Source organism: Mus caroli, chromosome 18, assembly GCF_900094665.2.
Source record: "Mus caroli chromosome 18, CAROLI_EIJ_v1.1, whole genome shotgun sequence".
Classification (NCBI taxonomy): domain Eukaryota; kingdom Metazoa; phylum Chordata; class Mammalia; order Rodentia; family Muridae; genus Mus; species Mus caroli.
The window spans coordinates 17,562,055-17,567,191 of NC_034587.1; the positions used below are offsets into that span (position 1 = coordinate 17,562,055).

A 5,137-nucleotide genomic window follows, 5' to 3' on the forward strand; every position below is an offset into this window, starting at 1 on the left:
CAACATCTCCCAACTTGATCCTTCCTGTACCTTTCTCCACCCCTACCCCAGTCCATCTGCAATATCTACTCTATTTCCCCTTCCCAGGGAGATCTATGCATCATCCCCCCACCCCCATTGTCCTAGAGCCCTCCTTGTTACTTAGCCTTTCTTGGTTTGTAGATTGTAGCATGATTATTCTTTGCTTTACAGCTAATATCCACTTATACGTGAGTATAGTCCATATTTGTCTTTCTGAGTCTGGGTTACCTCATTCAGGATAATATTTTTTCTAGTTCCATCCATTTGTTTGCAAATTTCATGATGACATTGTTTTTAACAGCTTATTACTCCATTGTATAAATGTACCACATCTTCTTTATCCATTCCTCAGTTAAAGGACATCTAGGTTGTTTACAATTTCTGGCTATTATGAATAAAGCTGCTATGAACATAGTTGAGCAGGTGTCTGGTTGGATGAAAAGTCTTATGGAATTGTATGGTATGGTCTTCAGGTAGATTGCATCCCGAATCTCTGAGAAAACTGATTTTCAAAGTGGCTATACAAGTTTGCACTCTCCCAATCAATGAAGGGGTGTCCCCTTGCTCCACATCCTCCTCAGCATGAGCGTTTACTAGCGCTTTTAAAAGGTATTAATCATTCCATTTGTTTACATCTCAAATGATATCCTACTTACTGGTTATCCCATCCATCACCCCCCTGCATCCCATGATATCCTGCTGCTAGTCCTCCCAATACCACAGCTCCCCTTTCCCCTCTCTTTTGCTTGTTTAAGAGTGCTCCCTCACCCACCAACACTCCCTCGCCCCACTGTTCCAGCATCCCCCTACTCTGGGGCATCAGACCTCCCTGGGACCAAGGGTCGCCCTCTCATTGCTGTCAGGCAAGGCCATCCTCTGCTACATATGTATCTGAAGCCAAAGATCCCTTTAGGTACATTCTTTGGTTGGTGGTCTAGTCTCTGGGAGAACTGGGTGGTCAGGCCAGCCTATGTTGTTTTTCCAATGGGGTTGCAATCTTCCTCTGCTCCTCCAGTCCTTCTGCCATCTCCCCTGGCCAGGCTCCGTAAATTCACCCTGATGGTTAGCATTGGTCAGTTGCTGGCTGGACCTCCCCAGGAACTTCCACACTTGGTTCCTGTCCGCAAGCACCTTTGGATCAAGTGTTGGGTTTGATGTCTGTGGGGTCCCCAGTTGGTCCTTCCTTTAGTCTCTGTTTTTTTGTATTTTTTTTTGTTTGTTTTTTCTCTCTCTTCTTCCTTTGGACAGGAACATGTTTGGGTTAAAAAACAAAAAACATAAAACAAAAAAAATTTGAGATGGGTGGGTTGCTCCATCCCTCAACCAGGTGCTGTATCTGTTGTCTATCTACTGGAGGTGGTCTCCACAGATTCTATCTCCCCCTTCTCTGCAAATTACGGCTAAAATCAACCCCATTGGATCCTGGGAGCCTCTTGTTTCTTAGCTATTCTGACAGTTGTAAGATGAATCTCAGAGTTATTTTGATTTGTTTCCCTGGTGGCTCAGGATGTCAAACAATCCTCTGTTGAGATCTGTACCCCATTTTTAGAATAGGGTTATTTGGTTTGTTGATGTCTAGTTTGTATCACTTTTTGAGACAGGCTGTCCTGGAACTAGCTCTGTAGACAGGTTTCTAACTCATAGAGATCTGCCTGCCTCTGCTTTGGGAGTGCTGGGATTAAAGGTGTACACCATCACTGACGAGTGCATTATTGGTTTTTAAGACTTGTAGCCAATTTTCTTTCAATCATCAGTATCCATGGTAAATATCGCTTTGCACGAATATGTGTGCAAATTTATCAGCAAAGTTTCCATGTTCTTTTTAAAAACTCTTTTTAAAAGTATTTTACAGCAAGCGGCCGGCGTCCTCCGATCCGTCGGAACTAGCTGCTGCCAGGCGGGCTGCAGCGGCCCTGGCATACACCCCAGTCGAGTGAAGATGGTGGGCCGGAACAGCGCCATCGCTACGGGTGTGTGCGGTGCCCTCTTCATCCGGTATTGCATCTACTTCGACCGCAAAAGGTGGAGTGACCCCAACTTCAAGAACAGGCTTCGAGAACGAAGAAAGAAAGACAAGCTTGCTAAGGAGAGAGCTGGGCTTTCCAAGTTGCCTGATTTAAAAGATGCTGAAGCTGTTCAGAAATTCTTCCTTGAAGAGATCCAGCACGGTGAAGGGTTATTAGCCACAAGGTGACTACGAGAAGGGTGTGGACCACCTGGCAAATGCCATTGCTGTGTGTGGACAGCCTCCGCAGCTGCTGCCAGTGTTACGACTCTTCCACCACCAGTGTTCCAGATGCTCCTGACCAAGCTTCCGACCATTAGTCAGAGAACTGTAAGTGCTCAGAGCTTGCCTGACGATGATGTGGAATGAGCCAGATACCAACAAGATAAAATCTCAGTAAAATAATTTAACAGTTAGCTTGGAAGCTGGTCAGCTCTGGTGGATTAAGGGCAAATTGTGCTGTCATGAACTGTCCCACACTGACATCTACCAAAGTGAATGTGAACTTTGGTAGATCCATTGTCTGTTCTATTTATTTTTCCAGTGAAAAGGATTTTGATAGAGCTTTTCATTATATAAATACACCGAGTTAACCAAAATATCATGGATTTTGTTTGTTCTTAAGTCATGCAATTCAAAAGAATATGAGGAATAGTTGAATAACATTCTAAAGACTAGAACATTGTATTGTATGTTGTAATATTGGGTAGAAACTTGTGTTTGTGAAAACTGAGCACCAAAACCTTACACAGAGAAAAGTATTTTACATGTGTGGTGTTTTGCCTGCATGCATCTGTGTGTACCACATGCATTCCTGCTGCCATGGAAACCATAAGAGGATGCAGAAGGCATTTGATCCTTTGTGATTGGCATCATAGAAGGCTAGGAGCTGCCATGTGGGTTGTTGGAATCAAACCTGAGTCCTCTGGGAGAGCAGCCTGTGCTCTTAACACAGCCATCTCTCCAGCCCCCAAATATCCCCATGTTCCTACTCTTCCCTCTCCACTCTCCTTCCTCTCTTATCTCTCCTTACCATAGGCAAGAGTGGCTTCAAATTTACCTCAATCCTCCTTCCTTGGCCTCTGCTGTGGTAGGAGGACCAGGATTACAAATTTGTTCCACCATATCTGACTCTTCCTTTTAATGAATGGATCTCCACGGTCTGATATCAGTGTGTGCACCCTTGTGTATCTTTTGATAACACAAAAGTATTTTGATGCAGACTAGCTATTGTTTGGTTCTAAAGTATTATCTCTATTCTGTTCTGAGAACTTCTTTAACTGATGATTTATTAGACATATACTAAAGCCTTCTAAATATCTGGATTTTAAATTGGATTATTAATTTATTTAAATTATTAATTTTTTATTTTGTGTGTGTGCTTTGTGGTCAGGAAATATGTTAATTCTTCAAGTTTTATTAAACTCCTTTGTCACCTGTTTGTGATCAAGTTAAGTGAATGAGTCATGGGCACTTGAAAACGTAGCGCCAGGTAGGTATTTTGTATTTATTCACCTTAGGGAGTAATGCATAACCACCACCATTACATTTACAACTGAAACATTCCCTTCCTACTCAAGTTCCAGTGGCTTCTTTAAATGTCAGTTCTCGTGTGGATATGTTAAAATTGCTTACTGTGACTTGGCCCTCTCCATTTGATTTTGCAACTGCCTTGTTATTTCTGATGCTATGTCTTGTCCTGTGGCTCACAGATGCTCACAGACTCTTGTGATTGTCACATCTTCTTGATGGCTTGTTCCTTTTCCTCTCATGTCACCTGTCTCTTATTTGCCTTATATATCTCTTGACTGATGTTTGCCTAATGCATCTGTTCCATTGTTTTTCTTTTTATGATTCGGTGTCATTATGTTGTAACTGTCTCTTAAAATAATAGACTGCTAGAGTTGAAAAAACTACAATCTGATCTGAGAAATAGGAGAGCTAGCTTACAGTTGGGGAGTGCTATCTCTACTGATGCTGCCTGATTTGTCTAGTGCCGTAATCTCCTTTGTCTCTTTGTTATATAATTTGTCAGTGAGAAACACAAGATGCCTCTGACAACAGTTGCAAGGAAACAGACTTAAGTTTATGCAGTAGATGTCAAGATGCCCAAAGCAGGCAATAAATCCAATACTTAATTTGGTTTTCTTTTGTGCCTGTGGAAATCGGGGCCGAAATGATTGTGCAGGTACAATAAAAGAACAATTTAATAAATTCCACTTTGCTTTCCATTATTATTCCCCCTAGGTTTTCATGGATGAAAACCCTTGGGAAGGCATTTTACCATGATCTATGCAGACAGATACTATCGCTGTGTTGTAAAGCCTTTGACAGTGGGTGTGTCTTGCTTATGCTTATACAGTGCAGGTTCAGAGTGGCCTGACCCAAAGCCTTAAATTTTATGGAATAAAAAGTGCATTTTACAAAGTGATGCTTTTCTTTATAATGTGAACATTTCTGAAGGGTGACAGCAGGTGATAGGGGTTTCTCTCACTTCACTTCATATTTGATGGTTGCCTTAATGAGTATTTTTATAAATAATCCCAATCATACTATTAACAACTTTAAGACAATAAGTGAAAATTAATTTTACAGAGAACAAGAAGTAGCTACCCTTGCAAATCACTGCATGGACGCATGTAACATGTTATCTCCCTAGAGAGTTGGAACAAAAGTACCTGGCACAGGAGGCTCTTAAATGTTTGAATAAATAATGGATGGATGCCACCTTAGTTATTTTTCTCACTGCTGCGACCAAGCACCTGGCAAGAGGCTGACTAAGGGAAGGAGAGTTCTCTTTGGCTACAGTTCAAAGGGATACAGAGTAGGGAGGGGAAGGCTTGGAGGCAGGACAGCTCGAGGAGGCAGCTGGTCACATGTCATAGGCAGTGGGGAAGCAGGAATGATAAGCTCAGCTAGCTCTCCCCCTTTCATTTAGTACAGGACTCGGCCGTGGAATGGTGGCATCTATAATTAGGGTGATTCTTCTCTACCTCAACAAGCACAATGTAGATGTCCCTCACATTGTCCCTCCTGACATTTTCAGGAGTTGATTTCCATGGTGATTCTTTTTTTTTTTTTTTTTTTTTTTGGTTTTTCGAGACAGGGTTT

At 42.1% G+C, this 5,137-nt stretch overlaps 1 pseudogene; it reads left to right on the forward strand.

Annotated features, from left to right (window-relative positions):
* The first annotated feature begins 1,960 nt into the window (after positions 1–1,960).
* Positions 1,961–2,459, forward strand: LOC110284424 (annotated as a pseudogene).
* The last annotated feature ends 2,678 nt before the right edge of the window (positions 2,460–5,137 follow it).